This window comes from Triturus cristatus, chromosome 7, assembly GCF_964204655.1.
Source record: "Triturus cristatus chromosome 7, aTriCri1.1, whole genome shotgun sequence".
Classification (NCBI taxonomy): domain Eukaryota; kingdom Metazoa; phylum Chordata; class Amphibia; order Caudata; family Salamandridae; genus Triturus; species Triturus cristatus.
In genome coordinates, this window is record NC_140590.1 from 1,147,734,457 (window position 1) to 1,147,762,388 (window position 27,932).

The following is a 27,932-nucleotide window of genomic DNA, read 5'->3' on the forward strand; positions in this document are numbered from 1 at the left end:
GGGAGTCCGCATTCCACCCAGTCCACTCCCTCCAAATCCCCTCCCCTCAGCTCTCCTGGCCACATCTCCCCCAAGGACTCCTTCATGGCCGCTCTGTCCCTGAGCCCCACAGTTACACCACCACGCAAGCGGTCAAGGAGGTCCCCGGTCAGGGTGGTTGAGTCTCCCCCCGTCTCCACCCTCCCCCGGTGGCGCTGCGACCCATCCCTCTGACCCCCCCCCCCCTCCTTGGGGCCTGAGGTCCCTTCGGGTGCAGGGGACTCCCTGGAGGACCTTGCAAAGGTGTGTAGTGCCATCCTGGCCTCCGCCTTTGGCACTGACCCACCCCCTGTGGTGGAGTCCTCCATCCCTGCACCCACAACGCCGCCCCTTTGCCCTGATGTCCCTGCGGTGCCTGTTGCTTCCCCCCCCTGATGCCCTCACCAGTGTGGAAGACGATGCCATTTGACTGTGCAGGCAAGGTAGGGGACACGCATCCCACTGTGTCCCCCATCCAGCTGAGAATCATTGACTGCCCTATGGGCTTTGTGAATATTGAACTGCCTGCGATCCACGGACATTGTGCTCATGCTGAATAAAGCTTAATTTTGTTTTCATTATCACACTACTGCTATGCTGGTATTGGTGTTGGTGGGGCTGCTACATGGTTTTGGGTGGTGTTTAAGGGTTTGGGTGTGTGGGATATGTAGTAGTGTGCTGCTCATTGGTGGGACCCTGGGATCTGTGTGCCATCACAAGGTGTTGGCTAACTTTCTTTGTTCATGTAAGCAGTTACTGCATGGTGCACTTGTCCCAGGGTGTATTCCTTCCTCTGTGTACCCAGCTTTCTTCCCTGCAGGGTGTTCCCAATGTTTAGCGCAGAGCTGTGTCTACATGAGCTGTGTGTGTGACGGAGCCCTTCTACTTTGGCCATGCATGCAGGGCCATGTCTCCACCTGCAACAATCGTGGCATCCTTGGTGATCACTGTACTTGTGTGTGGAGTCTGTTGACATGAGTTCATGGGGACATGTTCCCTTGTAGGCAGTATGCATGTGGATAATTCTGGCCTCACACACATGTGTTACACCCCTCCTGTCTCAGGGCACTGCTGGGAGTGATAGGCACCCACCCCTCCTGTCTCAGGGCACTGCTGGGAGTGATAGGCACCCACCCCTCCTGTCTCTGGGCACTGCTGGGAGGACTCTGCACACACCCCTCCTGGCTCAGGGCACTGCTGGGAGGACTCCACACCCACCCCTCCTGTCTCAGGGCACTGCTGGGGGGACTCCACACCCACCCCTCCTGTCTCAGGGCACTGCTGGGAGTGATAGGCACCCACCCCTCCTGTCTCAGGGCACTGCTGTTAGTGATAGGCACCCACCCCTCCTGTCTCAGGGCACTGCTGGGAGGACTCCACACCCACCCCTCCTGTCTCTGGGCACTGCTGGGAGGACTCTGCACACACCCCTCCTGTCTCTGGGCACTGCTGTTAGTGATAGGCACCCAACCCTCCTGTCTCAGGGCACTGCTGGGAGGACTCCACACCCACCCCTCCTGGCTCAGGGCACTGCTGGGAGTGATAGGCACCCACCCCTCCTGTCTCAGGGCACCGCTGGGTGGACTCTGCACCCACCCCTCCTGTCTCAGGGCACTGCTGGGAGTGATAGGCACACACCCCTCCTGTCTCAGGGCACTGCTGGGAGGACTCCACACCCACCCCTCCTGTCTCTGGGCACTGCTGGGAGGACTCCACACCCACCCCTCCTGTCTCAGGGCACTGCTGGGAGGACTCCACACCCACCCCTCCTGGCTCAGGGCACTGCTGGGAGTGATAGGCACCCACCCCTCCTGTCTCAGGGCACTGCTGTTAGTGATAGGCACCCACCCCTCCTGTCTCAGGGCACTGCTGGGAGGACTCCACACCCACCCCTCCTGTCTCAGGGCACTGCTGGGTGGACTCTGCACACACACCTCCGATTTCAGGATATGTACGCTTGGAACATACACGGTGGGGGTACGCTCAATGCATTCGAGGTGAGGGTACGAGTCTACTTACACTGGTGTGGTGGGGGTACGCTCCATGCATACGCGGGTGAGGGTACGGGTCGTACTTACACTGTTGGGGTGGGGGGTACGCTCCTTGCATACGCGGGTGAGGGTACGGGTCGTACTTCCACTGTTGGGGTGGGGGTACGGTCCGTGAGTCCGCGGGTGGGGGTAGGAGTCGTACTTACACTGGTGGGGGTGGGGGTACGGTCCGTACGTCCGCGGGTGAGGGTTCGAGTCGTACTTACACTGTTGGCATGGGGGGTACGCTCCATGCATACGCGGGTGGGGGTACGGGTCGTACTTACACTGTTGGCATGGGGGGTATGCTCCATGCATACGCGTGTGGGGGTACGGGTCATACTTCCACTGTTGGGGTGGGGGGTACGCTCCATGCATACGCGGGTGGGGGTACGGGTCGTACTTACACTGTTGGGTTGGGGGGTACGCTCCTTGCATACGCGGGTGAGGGTACGGGTCGTACTTACACTGTTGGGGTGGGGGTACGCTCCATGCATACGCGGGTGGGGGTACGGGTCGTACTTACACTGTTGGGGTAGGGGTACGGTCCGTGAGTCCGCGGGTGGGGGTAGGAGTCGTACTTTCACTGTTGGGGTGGGGGGTGCGCTCCTTGCATACGGGGTGGGGGTGGGGTCCGTACATATACGTCCCCACGCTATGTGATGCTTGTGCGGCCCGTACCCAGGCCTTTGCCACGTGGGTGCGATCCGTCCCGCCATTGTTGGGGTGACGTGTGTGGGCGTGGTACGACTCGTACCCACGCTCTTCAGGCGTGGGTACGGGACGTACCTGTCTGGTTGTGTTGCCGGTTCGCGTGGTGACGGACTTCCGTTGTGGCGGTCGCTGGCTTATCAGGACACGCCCCCACCCCCTCGTGGTGACCAGGGCATGGGAGTCAGGTATGTCCAGGCCATGTGTGGTGTGTGACTTATGTGGTTGTTTTGTGGCCTGCCCTGGTCCTGCCACCCCCACCCCACCCCACTTTCCCCCCTCCCTTAGTTATTCTGACCTTCTGCGGCGTCTGCGTCGTAACCTGTAGAGGAGGTGGACTGCTATGAGGGCAGGGATGACTCGTAGGTTCGGGTCCATGTCTGTCCGTCGCGTACTGGTACTCCTTGATCGCGTCGTCCTGTCGCGTACGGGTCCTCCTTGATCGCGTCGTCCTGTCGCGTACGGGTCCTCCTTGGTCGCGTCGTCCTGTGTGTCCGTCGCGTACTGGTCCTCCTTGTTCGCGTCGTCCTGTCTATCCGTCGCGTACTGGTGGTCCTTGTTCGCGTCGTCCTGATTTCTCGGCAGTTTTTGGGTGCCGGAAAATATTCACCGTGCGGGATGACGTCGGTGCGAATCGTAATTCCTGGGTCGTGAATGGCTGGCTGCGAGCATCCCGACGTCAGGTCGGCGCTTTCCCGGATGGCATTGGTAGGGTTTTTTTGTTCGGTCGGGCTTTTTTACGAATCGTATGGTGATGGTGTACCCGTGCGAATCGTAATTCCTTGTTTGTATGAATTGACGACCGGGTACGCGTCGGACGGAGATTATGCTCCGTCCGACGGTTCGTACCCGGTTTTTACCGGATCCTGATCGGCACCTTTATGTGTGGTGATTTGACGACCTCGTACAGTCACGCTAACCGGCATTTTTAATAATTGTACATATTTTAAAAAGCTGTATTTTAATTATCGGACACTGACCGCCTGCATGTTTTGACGCGATCTAGTCGTCACAGGGGTCCCGATCTTCTTTCCTCTACCGGTGCAGCCGAGCACAGCGCTCTCGCCGGCTGGGTAAAACGGAACCGCCATCTTGGGGGGAGGCAGGGTAGCGCTCCAGCTCCTGGACGCCTCCCGCCCTCCCTCACTACATAAGGAATCCCGGTGACATTCAGATTACTTGTTTTCCCCTGAGGCGGAAGCCGGGGGCATTTCTCTTTGCTAATTTTGCTAGAAACCTAACCTTTTGTGAGAGTGTGTGAATTGAAAGCCTATACTTTATGTGTGGTGATTTGATGACCTCGTACAGTCACGCTAACCGGCATTTTTAATAATTGTACATATTTTAAAAAGCTGTATTTTAATTATCGGACACTGACCGCCTGCATGTTTTGACGCGATCTAGTCGTCACAGGGGTCCCGATCTTCTTTCCTCTACCGGTGCAGCCGAGCACAGCGCTCTCGCCGGCTGGGTAAAACGGAACCGCCATCTTGGGGGGAGGCAGGGTAGCGCTCCAGCTCCTGGACGCCTCCCACCCTCCTCCCACCCCTACAGCAAGTTATGGATAAAAGGAAAGGGCTTTCCCGTCCGCGCAGCGGGCGGGCGCAGCGGGCGCGCCTAAGGCAAGCCCGTCTGCGCCCGTCCGCGCCGGTCTCGCGCCTAGCGCCAGCACCCCTGTTCCACTCGCCCCTAAAATCCGCTGGTCCTCAGATCAATTGCTACACCTCCGTCCTGCCACTTGTGCCCCCGTTAGCTGCTGTAATACGTTTAGCCTTGAATCTACTGCATATTCCTGCCCTCACTGCAACTTCTCTCTTCCTGTGGTATTTAAAGCTCCGCTACTATCCTCAATTGTCAATGATCAGCCACCCACCACCTTAAAGGCCGCATTAGTTAATTGCAGATCTCTTCCAGCCCACGCCCATGATATCTGGTTATCTCTTGACACCCACAATTGGGATTTATTGTTTCTTACTGATACTTGGATAAAAGACTCTTCCAAACCGGATATCACTCTAGCTACTCCCCCTGGTTATTGTTTCACTGGCATTAATCGAGACAACTCCAAGACCGGAGGGGGTCTTGCGATTATTGCTAAATCCCATCTCAAATTAAACCTCACAAAAATTCCCAATCTAGGTCCCATTGAAGCCGCTTACTTTACAATTATGGACACTGCCAGGACCATCTGTGCTGGCATATTGGTCTATAACCCCCCTGCCGTTACCTCTTCCTCCCTTACTACTTTGATGCATTCTATCGCTGATTTTTCTCTTAAACACCCCCATTTCACTGTATTACGAGATTTTAATTTACATATTGATAATCCTTCCTGTACTCTAGCCTCCTCTTTGTTAGAAACTTTACAAGGACTCACCCTGTCCCAATTTGTGACAGACCCGACTCATATAGCAGGCCATACACTTGACCTCATTTTTTCGAATCATCCTACCCTCTCCACCCTCCCCCCCACTCCTTTGATGTGGACCGATCACTTTCTCATTCCTTTTTCTTTCACGGCCCCCACCCCTCCTCCCCCTATCCCCCTTAATCGAGTTAAAGGACGTAAATGGGCCAAAGTTACCGGTGACTCCTTGGAAGCTCATCTTCATTTTCATTTCAACCAGCAAAAAGACCTCAATTCTGAAACTTTGAGATTTAATTCGTCTCTCTCCGATGCGCTTGACTCTGTTTCCCCTCTTGCTCCTCTTACTTCCTTCAGATCTCGCCCCTCTGCCCCTTGGTTTTCCCCTCTGCTGCGTGAGGAAAAGAGCAAGTGTAAGCAGCTGGAACGCAAATGGAGACTAAACTATGATCCTTTAGCCAAATCGGCTTACAAATCTGCCCTAAATCAATTCCACAAACTTAAACGCTCTTCAATGAGAGCTTACTTTTCCAATCTTATTCAACAGGCGCAGAATTCCTCTAAAACCCTTTTCTCCATTGTGAAAGACTTCGTAAACCCCCCTGCTTCAAAATCCCTCTGTACCCCCACTCAAGATCTCTGCAATGGATTGTCTGATTTCTTTCAAGAGAAGATAGTTAAACTTTCTTCCTCCTTTGCAGCGACGACTCCTGACCACCCTGAAGATCGCTCTTGCCCCCTCTCTTGTTCTTTCAATTCTTTTTGCGAGCTAACTCCAGACCCTGCGTTAGTCTTGCTACACAACGTCAAGTCTGGTTCCCCCCTGGATCCAGTCCCGGCCAAAGTTATGAGCATCCTCGCCCCCATTCTAGTGAACCCGTTTCTTTCCATCTGGAATGCCTCTTTGTCGCGTGGCCAATTCCCCTCAGTTTGGAAACAGGCCAGGCTTGTCCCCATACTGAAAAAACCCGGTGCCGACCCTTTACTCTTTAGCAACTATCGACCTATTTCGCTTCTGCCTAAACCTGCCAAGATTCTTGAGAAGGTGGTACAGAAACAGTTGGCACTGTACCTTGAGTCAAACCAGCTACTACACGATTCCCAGTCCGGCTTTAGAACCGGCTATAGCACTGAGACAGCGCTGCTTGAAGTCTCAGAAATCATCAGGGAATCAGTGGATAGGGGCGAGGAGGCCATGTTGGTCCTCCTCGACCTATCCGCTGCTTTTGATACTGTTTCCCATAAAATACTTACTACCCGCTTACAACAGCTAGGGGTTGGTGGGACAGTGCTGGCCTGGATCACTTCTTTCTTGTCTACTCGTTCTCAAAGGGTTACGATGCACCCTTTTGAATCCGAGGACAAACCCCTCTTGTGCGGAGTGCCCCAGGGCTCTGCTTTGAGCCCTCTACTGTTTAATGCTTATGTGACTCCTCTGGCCAAGGTAGTTGAGTCCTGGGGTGTCAAGGTGGTCTCCTATGCTGACGATACTCAGCTTATTTTTTCCTTTCGAGACCATTCTGACTCCCTTTTTTCCAACTTTAGAAACTGCCTTGGCAACATTTGCACCTGGATGTCAGCCAATCATCTTGCCCTTAACACCGACAAAACGGAGGTTCTTTTTTTCAGCAAGAAATCCCCCCCCCCCCCTGCAACCCTTTGGTGGCCTACCATCTTGAATCCTCCTCCCACCCCCGTTCAGGCAGCTCGTAACCTTGGCTTCACTTTTGACAATTCTTTGTCTGGAAGTGTACAAGTCAACAAAGTGGTAGGGGCCTGTTTCTCCAAATTACGTATGATCAGGAAAATCTTCCCCTTCCTCCCTCAATCTTCACGCAAAACTGTGGTCCAGGCTCTTATCACCACCCATCTAGACTATGCTAACAGTCTATATGCAGGTGCCCCTCTATACCTTATCGACCGCCTGCAAATAGTTCAAAACGTGGCAGCCCGGCTCATTGGTAATATCCCTGCCCGTACTTCAGTCAGAGCCTATCGAGAAGAGCTTCACTGGCTTCCCATTTCACGTCGCATCGATTTCAAAATCCTGACTCTGACATTTCGGGCTATTCATGGAATTGGCCCGCTTTATCTGAGAAAGCGTCTCAAAATCTCTGTTTCAGTTAGGCATCTAAGATCCAACAACCTTCGTCTTCTGATGGTACCAAGATTCAAACTTTCTCGGAGTGGCGGCAGATCTTTCACCGTCACTGCCGCCAAGCTCTGGAACAGCCTCCCCCTTGATCTCAGGTTTTGCGAATCTGAGCCAGCCTTTCGACGCAAACTCAAGACCTGGTTGTTCACTAAGCGTTAGGGCCTGGCATTGTCAGACTCTCGCATTCTCCTAGTCCCTCTGTGGGATATGACTCTGGTTACTCTTTATGGGGACAATTATGTAATCTTAGCGCCGGGACACCTCCGCCGGAGGTAGCTGTGCGCTTTACAAGCTTCAAAAATAAATAATAAATAAATAAAAACGAAACTTTGTCAAAAGCCACCTATGATAATTATTCGTAACCATAGATAAATATGGGTGCATGGCCATGGATAAATTAAGCAAGAGGTGAGCCCTTACTGAAGTTTTACCAAGCTCTTGAGATTCTCACTCAGCCTCGCAGTGCTTAATAAAGTACGTCTTAACCCACCTTAAATCTGATTTCCTTAAACTTTCGGGGTTGGAAAAGAGTTCAGGTCGTCCTACCGTCTTTGCAATCAATTTAATGTAAGACAGCCACTGAATATTCTTCCAGTTGTCCAATTTAGAACATTCTTTCAAGATATTGTGATTCATTGTAAGATCCAGGTTCAACCAGGTTTTTATCCATAGCAAAAGTGGGGCTAACTTTAAAGTGTCAGAGATATATCCCGTCCCCAATTCTAGATGTACTGAATAGGTCGCAGTGGATTGGGGGAGGCCAAGGAGGGCACAAAAGAATTTATTCTCTTCTATTTGGATGGATTTGGGGTTTATATACCCCCAAATAGCGGCCCCATACCTAGCTACTGATATAGTTTTAGCTTGGTAAATTTTCAAAATAGCCTCACAGGGTTTCCCTCCCAACCTTTTTGCAAAGCTCAAAATTGCGGCCGAAGAACTATGCACAGCTTTCACCTTTGTAGTTACATGGGGTAACCAATTGCCTTTATCGTCAAAAACGATGCCCAAGTAGGTGAAAACTTTTACTCTAGAGATAGCCACTCCATTGCAATAAAACGTTTTAAGTTGGTTTTTTCCCTTCCCCAATGCCATTATATGGGATTTGTTGTTATTAACCACCAGGTCCAAAGATGACATAAAATTACCAAAAGAATTCAATAGTCTTTGGAGACCAAGTGGAGTCCGTGCCAAAAGAACGGTATCATCCGCATAAAGAAGCACAGGTACGGGAATACCATCAATCCTAGGGATATCATGGGAGGCAGCTAGCAAACTATCTTCTAGGGAATTTATATACAAAGTAAATAGCAAAGGGGCAAGAATACACCCCTGGCGTACCCCTCTACCAGATTTAAAGCTAGCAGTGCATTTCCCCTCCTTGGTCATCCTAATTGAGGCCTTCAGGTCTTTGTGTAATTCTGCCATGAAGTACACGAGGGGCTTATCCAAGCCTAACTCTAAAAGTATTGACCAAAGCTTAGACCTGTTGACCAGGTCGAAAGCCGTAGACAGGTCCATGAAACCTGCAAAAATCGAGCCCTCAGAGGCTTTGGTATACTTTGCGATAATTAAATATAAATTCAGGCATTGGTCCTCTGTGCCCCTCCCCGATCTAAACCCATACTGGGCGTTAGAGATAACCCCTTTGTCAGTTGCCCAGTTATTTATCCTAGCCAGGATAACTTTTCCCAAAATTTTAAACGAGGAATCTAACAGGGATATAGGTCGATAGCATCTAGGATCTCCCCTTTGACCCTTCTTAAACACAGGGATTATGATAGACTGGGACCATGATTTCGGTGGGGCTACTAAAGATGCAGAATTAAAAACGTTTAACAAAATTTTGGCCCAGTACTTGGGATTAGCCTTGTACATATCCGTAGGCACCCCATCAGGGCCTGGTGCCTTGCGACCGGCCGAACCCTCAATTGCTTTCTCCACCTCTTCAATGGTAAAAATAATAGGAGGGAGGGGCGAACTAGAAATTGAGATCTTAAATCCTTCCTGCTCGAGATTACTCCCATAAATATTTTCGAAGTGGGCAAGCCAGTCTTCCTCGGGGATATTCAATTCCAACGCCGTGTTCTGGGAGCCAGATAAAAAAGGGGAATTAATAATTTCCCAGAATTTGGAACTGTTTTTCAGGATAGCGTTATCCATTAGGGCTACCCAAGCTTCTTGTTTTATTTCCCTCTTCCGTGTCAGTAATACTTGAGAGTATGCTTTCCTTAACTGTGTGACCAATCCTTTGTTCCTCGGTTTTTCATTAAGGGCTTTTTTAAGTTGGTTAAAAGCTGAAGTACAGCTATGATTGAACCAGCCTTGGACGGTTTTGGGTTTATCAGGGCCTCCTTTGGTGGTAAGTTCCGTAGCTACTTGAGAACAAATGGTTTCAAAGGCCATTATTATGTCTTTGTTATGAGAGGATGGGTCGGTACATGTATTTAATTCGGAACCAACCTTTGAGATAATTGAATTAAAGAAATCTTCAGGAATAACCTTGGACCATTGTAATCTCCTCCCTTGATCTTTAGCATTCACAGAAACCACCACAGGTGTCAAATTACGTTTATCTATAATTGGAAAAACGTTGGCCAAGATCAGTATCACCGGGTTGTGATCGCTAAAACAAGAGCGCAGGGCGTTATAAAAGAGCACATAATTTAAAAGCCCTGCTGATAAAAATATATAATCGATTATGGTTTCCCTATCCCTTGCAACATAGGTAGGGACACGAGAATGCTTATCCCGAAATCCTACCTCATAGAGATCGGTATTTGACAAAAGGGACTCCATGGCAACCCCTTTAGAACTATGTTGAAAATGTTGGGGGTTTGAAAATTCAGGGCCATCCTTATCTCTGTAGTGGCAATTAACATTGCATAAATGAACATTAAAATCACCCATCAAAATATAATGGCAAAAAGTGGTATGATTGTCCTTATAGGTTTTTAAAAATTCAGTCAACCAAAGGATATGCTCATTAGGGGACTCTTCTTGCTGGGAATTATAACAGTTAATTAACAGGAACTTAACATCATTTGCCAAACTAACTTCCAGGATAAGGCAATTATAGGAGGTACTTACAATCTTCTTGACACAGCCCAAAATATTTACAGTAACAAGGAACATAAGGCCTCCCCTGTCTCTTCCCGCGTTAGAACTCCGGGCCGGTACAAAATAAGAGGTATAACCATCCATCCAGAAGTCACAGTCCTTATCCCAAGTCTCTTGTAGGGCAATGATGTCATATTGTTGCAAAATATCTAACCAACCACGGTCACTCTTCTTTGACCGTAGACCCGCAATATTCCAACTCATAAATTTTATGGTTTCACCGGAATCAGATGCAATAATAACAGAATTTGATTGTGGGATTCCATGGTGCGTTATGGGTTCAGCATTTTCTCTGGGAACAAGGGTTACCACACTAGCGCTCCCCTGAATTACAGAATCCTCCTGTCAATCGCAGGCGTCTAGGCCTGAGAGTACCTCAAATCTATTGCGGGTAGTAATGTTGTGGTCTTCCCTACAAAAAGTTGCCATATTGTCCCACTGGGGTTCTAAAAGCCCCTGAGGAACCCTAGTTAAAACGGGTTTTAATACCGCTCTAATCGGGAAGCTCCCATAACATTTATAAAAATAACCCAACGGGCGCGCACACACACTAGTATTTTCGGTCGTCAAGGAAGCTGCACGTATCAGGACTGTATTAACATGTTGTGGAGATCTAAAGTTGACTATAACACAGTCCCCACTGCAGCCTTTCTGGGACGGACCAACCCACTTTGTCCTTCTAGTGGAAATAATTTGATCAGCAAGATGTACTGGGAAGCCACATCTTCTATTGAGCCAAGCTACAGTTTTATTTTTTAGCGACTCATGTGTTTCCTCTCTAGATTGGGCGTGCAAGTTTCCTAAAACAGGCACATTTGTCAAGACGACCACATAAGGAGCACACTCGGGGGGGGAGATTAGTAAAACCAGAGGAAGTTCCATATCTAGGATTAAAAGTACCATCTTGTCCCGCAGAGGGTAGCTTAACTGGAATAGTAGGAGGTGGAGGGTCAGAACAGGCAGGATCTAGAGGTGCGGGTGCCTGGGAAGGTAGTAGCGAAGATTTATTTACGTTATCATCAGTGACCCCAACACAGCCAATATCTGGTGACTTACGTTCCCCACTACCTGGCAGAAGTTTCGCTACCAAATCACCAAGCCTCTGTACTTCCTTGTTGGTATTTTTTAATTGAAGCAGTAAGGATTGCGTGTGCTCGGCTAACAGAGTCTCAAATTTAGCCTCAAGAGTAGCAATTAGTGATGCAAATTGAACTGGGTCTAAAATGTTACCACCCAATCTACTTGTTTCCTGTAGACCAGACCCAGAAGCGGTACTATTTTGAACTTTGTGTAAAGCTTCTGCTCTTTTTTTAGTGGGCCTCCCCCCCCTTTTATTTAATTGTTTCCTACAAGCTCTTACTGGTCTTGGGCTGGGAAGGACCTCCTCAGATGTATCGGTGGCCAAATCCTGAGGATCGAAACAATCCACCAAGTTCTCAGAAGGAACCTGGCCTTCTACCGTTACAACTGGACTAACACATACACTGGTTATATCGTCAAAAGGGTTAACAACCACAGGTATGCAAGTGGTTTCAGGCAGAACAGAGGGGCCCCCCTTCCCAAGGGAAAGTCTGCGATCATTATTGATTTTATTGACTACTTTCACTAAGTAGTTATCCATAGGGCCAGCCGCAACTACACCTAAATCCAATTTGTTGCTCGACATGGTCAGAACACAATTGTACAAAAAATATCAGCCCCAAAAGCAGAGAAGTATAAACCGCACCCAATCAAGGTTCTTGTCAAAATATCAAAACTACGAGTCACGCCAAACCACAGCAATCCGGTTCCTCAGAGTGAAGGATTGACAGCAAACTCACGTGTCTAGTGCTCAAGGGTGAAGTCACAGGGGTCGTGGCCCAGCCCTGCCACGGTCTGCCCCGGACGGCCACAGACTGTCCCGCCCTTGTCCCGGGCTTCTCCCGGCGCCAGCCCGCGCGCGTCCCGCGGCGCGGAGGGAGCGGCGGACTTTTGAGCGCCTCCGGGCGCTTGGATGACGTCAGGGGGCGCTAGGGCACCTGGGAGCTGTAGTCTCCCCGCACCAGAGCCGCGGCGTGTTTTGGCGGCAGCAGCAGGGATACTCGAAGCAAGGCGAGGCAACAGCAGGGCTCTAGGTGAGCAGGACAGGACCCCAGCAGCTTCCCCTCCAAGGCTGGCTATCGAAATTGACAGGGCTCCGAGGTCAAGCTTCTCACTCCAACCTATATTTAATTAGAGTATGTGCTGGACACTGAACTTAATTAATTTACTATTCCCACTCCAGTCTATATTTAATTAAGATAACTGCTGGACACTGAACTTTATAAATTTCCTATTCTCACTCCAACCTATATTTAATTAGAGTAGGTGCTGGACACTAAACTTAATTAATTTACTATTCCCACTCCAGTCTATATTTAATTAAGATAAGTGCTGGACACTGAACTTAATAAATATTCTCACTCCAACCTATATTTAATTAGAGTAGGTGCTGGACACTGAACTTCATTAATTTACTATTCCCACTCCAGTCTATATTTAATTAAGATAAGTGCAGGACACTGAACTTAATACATTTACTATTCTCACTCCAATCTATATTTAATTAACATAAGTGCTGGACACTAAACTTAATTAATTTACTATTCTCACTCCAATCTATATTGAATTAGAGTAGGTGCTGGACACTGAACTTAATTAATTTACTACTCTCACTCCAATCTATATTTAATTAGGGTAGGTGCTGGACACTCAACTTAATTAATTTACTATTCCCACTCCAGTCTATATTTAATTAAGATAAGTGCTGGACACTGAACTTAATAAATTTACTATTCTCACTCCAATCTATATTTAATTAGGGTAGGTGCTGGACACTGAACTTAATTAATTTACTATTCTCACTCCAATCTATATTGAATTACAGTAGGTGCTGGACACTGAACTGAATACATTTACTATTCCCACTCCAAAATATATTTAATTAGGGTAGGTGCTGGACACTGAACTGAATTAATTTACTATTCTCACTCGAGTCTATATTTAATTTAGATAAGTGCTGGACACAGAACTTAATAAATTTACTATTCTCACTCCAATCTATATTTAATTAGGGTAGGTGCTGGACACTGAACTTAATTAATTTACTATTCCCACTCCAGTCTATATTTAATTAAAATAAGTGCTGGACACTGAACTGAATTAATTTACTATTCCCACTCCAAAATATATTTAATTAGGGTAGGTGCTGGACACTGAACTTAATAAATTTACTATTCTCACTCAAATCTATATTTAATTAGGGTAGGTGCAAAACACTAAACTTCATTAATTTAGTATTCCCACTCCTAAATATATTTAATTACACTAGATCATGTATACTGATCTTAATTAATTTTATATTCCCACTCCAATATGTATTTAATTACAGTAATTGCAATACAAATATATAAATATTAATATATAAAAAAAAATAAGTTTTAATCATTATTAAAAAATTTACATAAAACAATACCCACACTTATCCTCTACAGATCCAACTCCCCAATCTAAAATTTATCCAAAAATATTATATTATAATATATTTTTTTTAATATAAATTACTCAATATTACTAATTTAAAATAAATTTTTAAAACACTCCCCACCCTTATCCCCTATAAGCCAACATCCCACTCCCAAAAAGTTTTTTAAATTGTACAATCTAAATCAAAATTTATAAATACTTTTTATACAATATTACCAACATTTTACACATTTTTATAAAACTCCACACCCTTATCCCCATAACACAACATCCCACTCCTAAAATTAAATATAACATTCGAAATTTTATTCTAAATTTCTAATATTTTTTTACAAATTATTCCTACATTAATCAAAATTTTTAAAACACTCCCCACCCTCATCCCCTATAACCCAACATCCCACTCCTAAAAGAAAATATAAAAAAAAAATGTTATTCCAAATTTCAAAATAAATTTATTAAATATTCCAAATTAAAAACAAAATGTTACACTTCCCACCCTTATCCCCTGTAACCCAACATCCCACTCCGAAAATTAAATATAAAATTCTAAATTACATTTAAAAATTATAAAAAAATTTAAAAAAACATTCTAAAATATATAAACATTTTTAAAACACTTCCCACCCTTATCCCCTGTAACCCAACATCCCGCTCCTAAAATTAAATATACATTTCAAATTTGAAATAAAATTTACTAATTAAATTTTACAATATATTACAAAAAAAATTAACTTTTTAAAAACACTCCCCACCCTTATCCCCTATAACCCAACATCCCGCTCCTAAAATTAAACATATAATGCCAAATTTATTTCAAATTTTCTATTTAAATTTAAAAATATGTTACAAAATTAATAAATATTTTTAAAACACTCCCCACCCTTATCCCCTATAACCCAACATCCCGCCCCTAAAAGAATATAAATATTTCTCATATTATATACATTTTAACTATTTATACAAACAACTTCAAAATATTTACTAAACATACAATAACAATATTTTAACATGTCGATATTATTACTAACGATATAACTTACATCGACATATAATTAAAAAAAAAAAACGATATTTTTCACATCGATATTATCTATTTCGATATTTTGTACTTTAGATATTTTTGACTCGATATTTATGTCCCTCGATATTAAAAAGTCGATATATAGACTGCTCACCGGATGCAAGGGCTCGCTGTGGCTGCTGCCGCTGGATATGCTGAGCGGTAACCTTTCTACGCGTGACGTCTCTATGGGGACACCCTGGCTTTTATATATATATATATATATATATATATATATATATATATTTATATTTATTTACATATCCCTATATATATATTTATATTTATTTACATATATCTTTTTTTTAAATTTTTTTTTTTTTTTTTTAAGGAAAGCTGCCTTGTTTATTAATGACCATGAGCTGGTTTTCCTGTGTTTTCCCTTCCCCTCCAGGACATAGTTTTTAAACTTTGAATCAGGTCCTTTCTCTTTGCTGAATGTCCTGTTGGTTTTGGGACTCAGTCTCCACAAACTGTCCTGACATACCTGCCCATGGTGTATGGTAAGGTAGATGGGGCCCTTTGCAGCCCATTAGAAAGACAACCATTAGATAAAGTGATTTATAAGCAAGGCCACTGAAATTATTTAACTGTTGGCCTGCATTTTCTGCATAATTCTAGATTTGCCGCATTTGCATCACACTAAATCAATCGTTTGCTGCATAATCTGCAGAATTTAACAAAAAAATGTTTCTAGCTCAAAAGGAGCAAAAGTTACTAAATACATGGAAACATATGTTTCCACGTAGTGGAAGACAATTTGCTGAAGCGGACTGGTCAACCTTCAGTTGTTGCATAATTTAGTCAACTCACCTGCATAATTTAATCCTCCATTGCCACAGAATTCCAGGAAGATATGCCATATATGACAGTGTGGATCAAATGAGCTTCGATTCCCACCTTGAAATTTCCACTCCAAGCTCTTTGCAGAGGAGCTAAATCTACAAAGATCAGTGGACTAAATTAAATCTGCTGAAGTAGGTCACAGTTTTTGCACTTTTTACCTTGCACATAATGTATTTCACCATAGTTGGTGGCAAAACATTGATTTACCAAATGCTCGTAATAGTTTGCATTGGCGTAGCGAAACTTGAGCCCCCCTGCAGAGCACGTGGAGGGGGCCCCTCCTGACTCAATCATGAGCTTTCTGGCCAGAGTAATGTGCTGAGGGGGCCCACTGGAGCTTGCCGCCCCCCCCCCCCGCACGCAGAGGCTGCAGGGGAGGGGGCCTGTGTTACGCCCCTAATAGTTTGGCTGAAACTAAAAGGCCTTGTTCGTTAACAATGATGTCCATGTGTCGTAAATTGGCTGCGATTAAATTAGCGTTAGCAGAATCCATCTGGTATTTAGAGGCTATCTTGTACATTTTGTGGAATCCATTCTGTATTTCTGGCAGCCATTTTGTTTACCCTTGTGCTCTGTTTAAAGGACTGGTTATACTTAGACTCTGCTACCCTGCACATGCGCAGGAATATCTAACTGTCCATGCATCTGTTTTTAGTCTGTAACTATCAGGTTGTTTCTACCAGAGTCAGCAACTGCTAGCTCCTCCTTTACTGTCGACTGTGCATTTCTGTATGACCATCTATGTATGTAACTCTTCTCATGTATGCTTGCACCGCCCTTTTTCTGAGCCCCTGTGTGGGTATAAAAGACCCATGGTTCTTCTTCTCTGTGTGCTACCTTCATTCAGCACCACAGGGTGCTGGGTGAATGTGGTTCCACCTCATGAGGTATTAAACTCTGTATTTTCTATTCCAGTTTCTGTGCCAACTTCTTTCTAATAGTCTGAGGACTCTGTGCAGAGAAGGGCGAACCCCTTGCACTGGTAGGCCTAGCTGAGGCCTATTTTCTACAATTGGCGCCTCAACGTGGGACTCATCGGTGACTCGGATGCCCAAAGGATTGGTCGCGACGAAGGATTGGAATCTCGCTCTGGACGTGATCACTGCCCGATAAGACCAGAGTCTTGGCATCCACGGCGGCTTTCCCTTTCTTTCTGATCTGACCATCCAGGTGGCGCCGGTCCTCGACTGAGATCTCTTCTGTTGATCCAACGTGCAGTGACCATTTGGTCGATTTTAGAACTTGGCAGGATGAATCTGGGCACCAAGTGATTGGTAAGTGTCCTTCTGCGGCGCTTGCTGTTGGTTTTGATGCCTGTGATTGGTAAGGTAGTTTAGTAACGCTTACTGTGGCTTTGAATATGGTATATTTTGTGTTGGCCAACTTGGTTTGTTTTGACATATGTGACTTGCAATTCACATAGGCAGGTAATGAGGAGAATTTTCTCTAACTGAATTGATTTGAACGGCACATCGTACTAAAGGTACCTTAAGTGCTACTTTGATTATAATATTGCATATTATGCACTATTTTTGGCATGCCTGTCTTTAGCACACTTCAAAGGATGTGTTGCTTTTGGAATGGTACGAAAATGAGACTTGATGAAGCACAACCGCCCCCCCCCCGGAGGGGACACCTAATAGGGATATGTATATTAAGTATGGTCTTTCTTCTATAATGTACAGCGCATTATGGAATAAAAATACTTGTAAGTGGCGACTAGTACCCCGAGGAACTAAATATGTACATAAAAGGATCCTGGTCTGTGCACTTAGTAACATTCATAAGTGATGAGATGCAGAGCGTTTATCTGGTGTTCTGCCAGCCAAATCTGGTGAATATGACTTGCAACTAGTATTTACAAATGGTTTGGTTTAAGTACAGTCTGTGGGCTGTCTTTGTTTCGGTCTTAAGTATTGATCTGTGGGTTAAATGTGTGTTTAAATGTTATGGTGTGGTAAATTGTGTTTTGGATGTTGCTAGCACTGGAAAAGGCGTGTGATTGAATGACTGTGAATATGTGAAAGAATTCTGAGAAGTGAAATTGTTAAGGAGTAAATTTAATTTGGTCTCATCACCATCAATAAGTCGCAAAAGGAAATTGAGAGGGGTGTAGCTAGAGAAAAAGCAACCCCTGTGATTTGATGATACCCTTAATGTACAAAAGTATTAATGAAGAGTAATTAGGGACCGGTTAAAAGTTTAGCTTGCAAAAATTGTGGGTATTTCGAATTTGCAAATTGTTCCTATGCAGCTTTGTGTTCTTGGTGGTTCAGTGAGCCAATGTGCTGGGTCCATAGGGTTGTAGGTTCTAATTTAAGCTGAACCTGCTAATCTGAGAATTGAAAATAAACTTATGACCCCTGAAAAGAAATTGTATATCAAAATAAATTTTTCCATAGGGCAAATTATTGCAGTTTAGATGAAATTAGGAAGGCTTTTTGTCTTTGACAGCTTCAGGGCTGTGCGAGGCAGATTTTGACCTTGCAGCCTGTAAGGTGGGGGCTACAAATAGGAGCGACTGAACCAGGAGGTGAAATCACTGCTTAGAAAGCTTCTCTGACATGAAAATGTGTAATGCTTACAGCAGGACAGCCTTGGAGAGAGGTGGGGGCCAGGAGCACTCGCTGTGGCCCGGTTCTGCGCTGAGGGGCTATTTTTAGCTTCTCTGATAAGACAGGGCAGCTGAGGAACGAAACTCAAGGAGCCTTCCTCGGCCCTATTTTGTGCAAAGACCAGTTAGACTTTCCATAGAAAACTGTTTTTATTTTTTTTAAACTGTTGCATTAATTCTAGACAAAAAGTAAAATGATGCTCTTGCTTGAAATTTTAAGGGCTATATGCCTATATAAAAACGATTTTCCCATTGAGAATTAATTTTCTCAGTGGAAATTGTGGCGCAAAGCTAACATGGACTATCAGATAAGAGTTTTACCTTTAGAAAGTTAAAATTAAGATGACCTGTGTGTCAGAAGCGACACAGTTCAGCTGACAGCTGGTCATCATAAAGATGACCTACTGTCAGATGGGGGTGAGTAAGGCAAGAAAATCAGTTATTGATTTTAAGCCTGACAAATTAAGCAGGCCAAAAAAAAAAAAAAAAAACTAAACGAAATTTTGTGTTTTACAATAGACTAAATTCAGATGCAAAATGTGACAGCATTTATCTTTTGTATAGGGTATTCAAAGGCATTCACATTATACAGAACGACTGAGTTGTGTTGGCTTGAAAGGTTGACTTGAAAGGCGTGTGAATTCGACGCCTTTACGTGTCAAACAGCTGTGTCAGCAAGACTATTTCTATTCTCTGCGGACTCCGGCCACAGAGAACAGCTAAAGTCAAACACGGTGTAAAATGCGGCATTTCAGACTGCTGTTTTAAAAGTTAGAAATATAGTTTCATTATTTTTGATAAACAGAGGACAGATTGACAGTAGGGATTTCTTTTGTTAATGCCTTTTTAAATAAGGATAAGAGTGGTTTTTGATGTTACATAATAAAAGTGGCGCAGATTTAAAATGATTATATTACAAATATTATCTAACAAAGGTGCATTCAATTCGTTTTTTTACTATTCATAATGCCTGAATCATGATGCTGTGACCTCCTAGCATCCAAATTGAATTTAAGCCGTGCTATACAGCAATAGGGGGTCAATTACATGTGAAAATGTCACTTTATCCAGGCGTACAAAACTCATTTTTATAAGGGCATACATTATACATTTCTGATGCCACATCTCTGGGATATGTAGAGGACATTTTGGGGATGACTATTATGCAAAAACATTGTAGGATATTAATTTTTAAGTGCCTTAAAAATCAAAGTCGAAATTGAGTAAAAATTCACTATTTAAATGAGATTTCTCCAGTCAGAGCAGCTTTTAAACTGCTTTAGGCTCAAGTAAATGCACATATGTAAGCATAAGACTTCATAAGCTGACATCTATATTGCTCAAGCCTATGTACAAAAACTGGCAGAAGTTATTAAGCTTACCTCTGAAATTGCTGGTAGACACACATTAGAGTGGGTTTTGCTGTTCTGCCTTCGGTCTCTAGGGTCACTTTGACTTGGGAGCACCGCATGACAACCTTGCATACAAGATGGAACAGCTGCATAGGTTAAAGGCCGAACTCCTACATTTAGAAGCCTGGCAGGGCACGGCTTCACATGAGCTTTGACATTTCGACATTTGAAAGACGAAATGGCAGGGGAAGAAAGAGGTTTTTGCTTACCTTTTTGGCAAAAGCAAGTTTTTGTGTGCACTCAATGAACATAGTATATGTGACCTCTCTTTAAAAGACAATGGCTCTGCCATATATATATGGTGCCAATGCTTTTAGGGCTGAATTCAGGAAGCAATGGGATTTAGTTTGAATTCATGCGGCCTCATGTTGCACTAGTACATTTGCTAAAGGATTATGTTCTTTGGCTAGCTGAAATGTGATATTTAGCTCCTCAGAGTTTGTTTATGCCCAGTTGCTACAAATTGGGGTTGATAGTGTTGACAGAATGAAACCTGGTACAGGTTTCTTACTGTCAAAAACTGGGGAGAGGAGGCTAGCTCCTCTACAAATTAAGGGTAGGCAAATTTATGTGTTCTCTCTCTTTTTCTTAATTTCTTTCGAGCCTGTCTAAACTGTCTGTGAAATAGCCATGAGACATTTAATTGGCTATTCAGTAATACTGTTTTAAACATTATTAGCATTAATAAAATGAATAAATATATTTTGCTATGTTACTACCCATCCTCTCTGATGGAATTATGAGAGGATGAGTAGTCTAGATTGCTGCTTCCTTATTTGATCTTTAAGGGGAACTAGCCTCGGCAGACACGTGTCGTCACCCCCTTGAATACTTTGTAGCTCTCGTGTTTCTTGAGAGTAAGTTTGGACGTATCGTCATGACGATGGGTCCCCCGCATTGGGGCAAGTTATGTTTCTTTCAGCCCAGTTTTCCCTCTCCCATACCCAACCATTTTAGGCACCATGCCCTTACCTACGAGTCGGAGAGCAGCCGCATAACTAAACTAAACGTGCGGGGGGGGAGTCCTGGGGGGGTAGTACCGGGCATGACCTGGGGGCCCGCCGACCCGTCCTACACCACACGGTAGACACCTGTATTGATGGCACATACGGGAAAAATCACAATCATCACCTTGAACGTGCGCGGAATGCATACTGCGCGCAAGCGATATTCCACATATGCTTACCTTAAGCGCCACCACGCACACATCGCGTTTCTACAGGAAACGCACCTCACTGCTGGGGAGGTGGCGAAATTGCGCAGGCGGTGGCGGGGGACCATATGCGCTACAACCTATTCGGCTTTTGCCCGAGGTACCCTTATCTGGGTCCGTCCCGGGGTCCCTTTTCAGGAACAATCTCACATAGTGGACCCAGAAGGCCGATATGCACTTATGATGGGTCGGCTGGATGGTCAGTTAGTACTGCTGGGCAGCATATATGGGCCTAATGCAGAACAGAATAAATTCTGGGATACGCTGTCGGCCCCCTTAGGCACATACACGCAGACACCCTGGATCCTGGGGGGGGATTACAATTGTGTACAAGACATAGCGCTCGATAGGTCCTACCCGCCCCATCCTGCATCCCCCGTAGTGACACAGGCACAGCGCTTCGCGGCATGGGCACGGCACTGGTCCCTAGCGGACGCTTGGCGAACCCGGAACCCTATCGTCAAGCTATATTCGTTTCACTCCAAACCGCACGATCTTCGGGTGCGCCTGGACAGTTTCCTCTGTTCCCCCACCATTCTCCCTCTAGTTACAGACGCTGATTACTTGGGCAGGACCATATCAGACCATGACGCGCACTCGATGACGCTTCGATGGCGCCCGCCGCATCCCCCGGTCCCAACCTGGCGCCTTCCTAGGGATAGTCTAGATGACCCGGTGTTTAAGCACACGCTTGAGGAGCACATTGGTCACTATTTTCAGGAAAACACCGGCACGGCTACCTCACGGGCGCAGGAGTGGAATGCATTCAAAGTTGTAATGAGGGGTGTCTGTATTCGTCACATCACAGGGGTCCGACGGGTCTTGGAGCGCGATATTCAAACAGCGGAGCGGGGGCTGGCTGAACTCACCAAACAGACCGATCCGGCTGTAGCCACTCCGGCCCAGATAGCCAGGGCCGAGACAGTCTACGCGGAGGCGTTGACCGGCCTGCGCCGGTTTAACTTCGCGGCGTATGCAGCGCGGGCGCACGGCGAGGGGGACCGGACGGGCGCATTATTGGCGTGGCTTGTCAAACAAGACTCGAGCCTCCCACCCATCACGGCTATCCACACTACTCAGGGCAATTTAGTACGCTCGCAGGACCAGATTCTGGGGGCGTTCCGAGAACATTATGCATTAGTGTATACCAGTCCCCACCCCCCGACGCCGGAAGATGTCATCTCGGACTTTCTCGATCGTACACGGCTACCCTGCATAGACCATGACACGCGCCAAGATCTAGACGGGCCTATCAAGGGGACGGAGATTAGGCGTGCGATGAAGGCACTGGCAACCCGCAAGGCCCCGGGATTGGATGGCCTCCCGCTGGAGTTTTACCACGCCTTCGCGCCCCAACTAGTCCCGCAACTAGAGGCTCAGTACACGGCCGCCTTGGAAGGGGGGACCTTGCCTCACTCTATGTGTGAATCGGTCATAGTGTCCCTTCTTAAGCCGGACAGAGACCCACTCCAAATGGGTTCTTACCGACCCATAGCGTTACTACCGACGGATTATAAGATCTATGGAAAGGTCTTGGCAGACAGGTATGCCACAATCCTTCCGCAGTTAATACACCCGGATCAGAATGGGTTTGTCCCGGGACGACACACCTCTTATAACATCCGGAGGCTATTTCATGTACAGGATCAGGTGCGGGAGCGGTTTCCACGGGCGGCGTGTCTGGTGTTAGATCTCGAGAAGGCGTTTGACACTCTCTCGTGGGCATACCTATTTCAGGTCTTGCGACGCATGGGCATAGGGGGCAGACTGCAAGCTTATACTAAGCTTGGATACTCCGCGCCCAGTTCTAGGGTGCGGCTGGGTCCCATGATCTCGGAATCTTTTCCGATCTGTCGCGGCACCAGACAGGGGTGCCCACTATCCCCCTTGCTCTTTGCTATAGCAATGGAACCGCTGGCGGTCGCGCTCCGAGCCGCGGGAGAGGAATGGGGCATCCCAATAGGAGACTCCACCCACTCGGTATCATTGTACGCTGATGATGTACTCATATATGTCCGGGACATCGCGGCTGACCTAACTTCCATATCACGCATCCTACACGACTTTGAGGAGGTGGCGGGCCTCGGGGTCAACTGGGCTAAATCCACGGTCTACCCCCTGACACCAGACGGGACCCCGTGCCGCGTACGAGTAGGGAGTGTGGATCTTTCCTGGAGCCCCCAGGCGGTACGATATTTAGGAGTTCGACTATATCAAACACCGAAGGATATATATGAGGGGAATTACCGAAAAGTGATGGGAGGCATCCGTTCTTCTATTCACTTTTGGCAAGATCTACCACTGGCGCTCCCGGGAAAGATAGCGGTCGCGAAAATGATCCTGGTGCCGCGACTGTTATATCTTTTTTCAAACCTCCCGGTGGTTCCCCCACGTTCATTTTTTCGCGAGCTCGATACCCTGTTGGGGTCCCTCATCTGGGGTTCTGGCCGCAGACGTATTGCCCTGGTGAAATTACAACTGCCCCTGGATCAGGGTGGGCTAGCGGCCCCGTCGTTTGAGGCGTATTTCCTGGCCGCACAGCTGCAATGGGTGGCACGCTGGACAGCGGACCGGGCACGGGGAGAGCTGACCACCGCTACAGGGCGTATCCCAACCTCCACGATACACCGTATGTTGCTGCCAAGAGCAGCGCCAATTCCGGGTGGACCTCTCCAGGTCAGCACGGCGCGGACCTGCCTGGCTCGCGTCCACCATCTGGACCGAGCGGTGCTTCCGTACTCTCCGCTTCTGCCGTTGGTGGGGTTCCCCAGGGGCAGAGCACAGTATACAGAGAGCATGTTGCAAATTTGGACGGACCACGCCGTGACGGAGGTGGGGATGTTATATTTTGAGGGGCGCCCACGGACATTTGAAGAGATGGTGGAGGATTTCGAGCTCCCTAGGGGTCAGTTCCTAAGACATAGACAGCTTCTTACAGCCTGTCGCGCACAGTGGCGAGCGATTGATACAGAACCCCCCACGCACCCGGTCATCCACGCGATATTGCAGATGGGGCCCGGACGACACTTAGTTACTTGGATATACAAGGCCGTACGAACCCTGAGGCAGCCCACACTTGCACCCCACAGGGAACAATGGGAACAGGACTTTCGCAGGCCATTACACGACAGGGAATGGGTCAGGGCCCTGGAATACACAAAAAAGGTGTCCCGTAATTACCGCTTCAAGAACATACAGTTACATATTTTACACAGAGCGTACCTCACTCCTGAAAAACTGCAGAAATACTTTCCTGATACACCGTTCGCCTGCCCTAGGTGTCTCGAGCCGGCTGCCTCTTTCATTCACATGCTATGGGATTGTCCGACACTTTATAATTATTGGGAAACAGTGCATACTACGATTCGTACAGTTACGGGGTTGCAGGACCTATACACATGGGAGGCCAGCGCCTTAGGCATACATGGGCGACACAAAAATGAGAAGGTGGAGCGGCGTTTTGCTTTCTTGGGACTTATCCTGGCTAAAAGATGCATCACTATGCACTGGAAAGCACCGGAGGGACCTCCCTTGGCGGCCTGGGTGGGGGCAGTTAAGAAATGGGGGAAGGCGGAGGAAACGCTGCTTCGGACGGAGGAAGCCCGGGGACACCGTAAACACCCGATTTCCCTATCCTGGGCGATGCTGATGCACTCCTTCACACAAGAAGCACCACCGGCGGCGGGCCCGCGAATAGCTGGCTCTCAGGACGCCTCCTCGACTCCAGAGGGCGGTGACCAGGAGGCTCGGATACCCGGTGGGCCCTAACCTGAAACTGTAATTGGTACCCTGGTCGCCCCCTACACAAACAGGGATCTATACTCCCGCCATCAACCCCTACACCTCTCCTCCCTCGACTCTTCCCCGCGTCAGCGAAAACTTAACACGACGATAAGTTGGGACATTGCTCTCCGACGTTAGTCTCACAAGGTCAATAATCCCAGATATGGTGCACTCCCCAGTTTACATGTCCCCAGTTCATTAATAGTAATTAGTTGGCCGCGCTTCACCGACCTGAGGGGCAACTCACTCAGGGAAGATGGATCCACATAGCAGTCCTCATATGATGCGGCATCCACAGTGCGCGTCAGCGGGGGTGGGTCCGGATACAGGATAGGGCAGGGCCCTGGACCCTCTAAGCCTGTGCGATCCGCGGACTACACTAGTCACATCTGTATACGATGATCCAAGGGTATATGTTTACTGTAAGTCCATAAGTGCATATATTTGCTATGTGTTTACTACAAATGCCAATAAAAAGTTTTATAAAAAAAAAATAAGGGGAACTAGCTGTGGGTAGTTTTTGTTTGAACATTCTCAGGGGATAACACCACTATTGTTTGTTATTCTCATGCTACATACAGTTTTGCAAGGGCATTGCTAGTTTTTATTAGCTAGTCTGTGTAAATAAACTAACAGTCCTTACTAGAACTAATGTTGCATAGTTTGGATTGTGAAAAAGTTGAATGCAGGGAAGAGGGCTATGCGATCCTTAGCAAACATTTTTGAGGAAAATATTGTTTTATAGGAGTCTGTTAGTCACAAGATGTTCCACTGGAGAACGTGTACCCATTATGTTGAAGTTTTTAGTTCTTTATGTAATAAGAATCTTTGTTAAATTAGCAGTGTTAGATTTTCCTGTTGCTCCTATAACATGAGAGCATGGTCCTGAGTATACAATGTAGGTGCTTTTATTAAGAAAAATCATTTTAGAAGTGTCTGCAGTCCTGTATAAGTAATGCAAAGTTTATGAGTATAACATTTCCTTTTTCTTGAGGGTCTTTAGAAATGAACACAGACTTCCTTGACTGCTTGGGATTGGGGGACGTATTACCCTTGTCAGTTCACTAAAGAGTTCCTTTTATACTTGCCAATAGGTTCAGGCTGTTGTTTTATTTACTCTCACATATATGAAAGTGGTTCTAGGGTGCCTTGTTAATATATGGGGCGTCCCTAGACTAGGAAGTATTCTGAGACTATCCTCTCTGTTGATAGATTATTTCTGTGCCTTGTCTAAAGACCTTTTGTTCTGTCCACCAATAGATATTTGCTGCTTTACAACCATTGCCAGAGGGGCGCGGACATCAGATCCAGCTTGAGGAGTCAGCACCAGTCCAGCTTGAAGTCAAAGTGAAGGTAACCAGCACAGGCATTGCTGGCAACCAGGACCTCAGTGAAGGTAGAAGGCCGGAAGCACTGGGATGAATGTACCCCTGCTACTATCTTGGGCGAAAGACGGGGTCCCAAATCAGAAAGGAGAAATCGTGGATCAAGCTTTTGATGCCCAGCCGAGAGTCACAGACCGACCAGGAAGGCGAGAAAGTTTTTGCTTGAGGTAACCCCCTTTGAAACAAGGGTTGCTTCAGAGATCCTAGCATCAGGCCTCTGAATCCTGGTCCTAAAGTGGCTGTAAAGTTTTCACCTTTGTTGGCCAAGAGATATGGCCCCAACGAAAGAGCAGTGTGCCAGCAGAGCAATACAGGAGTTAGGGAAGGACTGGAGTTCAGGGTACAGGTGTTGTGTCTCTGGTGCCTGTTAGATTGAAATGAAGAAAACTGGTGCACTGCCTGAGACACTGGACAGGATCGCTGAGCGCATTTGCCCTGGTGGGTGATTGCCCTATCCTGAAAGAAGAAACTTTTCCCTTGAAACTAGGCCATGATTCCTGAGTTGTGCAGCTCCACCGTGGGAACAACAAGAGCCTGCCTGTGAGGCTCAAACGGACACAGGGAGAAGACTCCCCTCTGGTTGGTTGTACAGCGGCTTTAATTTCCCAAGGACTTCTTTTTCTTTTTGTTGAAAATGTACCCCATTGATCGTCCCATTTTTGAGGAGGAGCAACCCTTTGCAGCTCTTCGTCCTAATTCTCATGGTCCTGTGTAGTTCTCCTGGTCCTCTGGATCCAGGATCATTTTTGTAAATAATATGTCTGACTGCTTTAATGTTTGTATTGGGTATAATGATAGATACTCTAGCCCTCATAAAGGAAACACTGGAAAAGTCTAGCGAAAATGTTTTTGAAGTTGAAATGGATGGTAACTGAAATGCATAGGAGCCTTGAAACTGTTTTTACTGGATGGTTCTAGGATTTGCTTAGGACTAGAAAGCTAATAATTCTGTTTCTGATAATAGTAATTACTCTCTCCTGCTATCTGTATGACCCAATTCTCTGTTCCCTTTGTACTTCTGTTTATACCTCATACATACCCGCTTAACAATATTTAGAATGAGAAATGCCCACCTAGCAATGAATTAGGATATTTATGAAAAAAAAAAAATGTTTAATTAAAAATTAATTTGCATATTTTTCATTTTCCTACTGGATTATGGGAGATGTCTTCAGCTAACGCTAAAAGGGTCGTCTGTCGTAAATTGGCTGCGATTAAATTAGCGTTAGCAGAATCCATCTGGTATTTAGAGGCTATCTTGTACATTTTGTGGAATCCATTCTGTATTTCTGGCAGCCATTTTGTTTACCCTTGTGCTCTGTTTAAAGGACTGGTTATACTTAGACTCTGCTACCCTGCACATGCGCAGGAATATCTAACTGTCCATGCATCTGTTTTTAGTCTGTAACTATCAGGTTGTTTCTACCAGAGTCAGCAACTGCTAGCTCCTCCTTTACTGTCGACTGTGCATTTCTGTATGACCATCTATGTATGTAACTCTTCTCATGTATGCTTGCACCGCCCTTTTTCTGAGCCCCTGTGTGGGTATAAAAGACCCATGGTTCTTCTACTCTGTGTGCTACCTTCATTCAGCACCACAGGGTGCTGGGTGAATGTGGTTCCACCTCATGAGGTATTAAACTCTGTATTTTCTATTCCAGTTTCTGTGCCAACTTCTTTCTAATAGTCTGAGGACTCTGTGCAGAGAAGGGC

At 46.3% G+C, this 27,932-nt stretch overlaps 1 protein-coding gene and 1 long non-coding RNA gene across 6 annotated transcripts in view; one reads left to right on the forward strand and one right to left on the reverse strand.

The window, feature by feature from the left end:
* The window catches only part of RGS14 (regulator of G protein signaling 14), a 334,003-nt gene that overhangs the window by 255,009 nt on the left and 51,062 nt on the right, over positions 1-27,932 (reverse strand). Inside the window, exon 1 of one of the 5 annotated variants that reach the window (XM_085618348.1) lies at positions 19,809-19,847. The exons of the other annotated variants lie outside the window; for them this stretch is intronic. The gene's annotated coding sequence lies outside the window, so the exon portion shown is untranslated. Of the gene's footprint in view, positions 1-19,808; positions 19,848-27,932 lie in introns of those variants that run through there. 5 annotated transcript variants of the gene reach the window in all.
* LOC146811281 (uncharacterized) lies at positions 16,657-27,874 on the forward strand. Its single transcript, XR_014966709.1, has 2 exons — positions 16,657-17,086; positions 26,095-27,874. It is a non-coding gene; the product is annotated as an uncharacterized LOC146811281 (long non-coding RNA).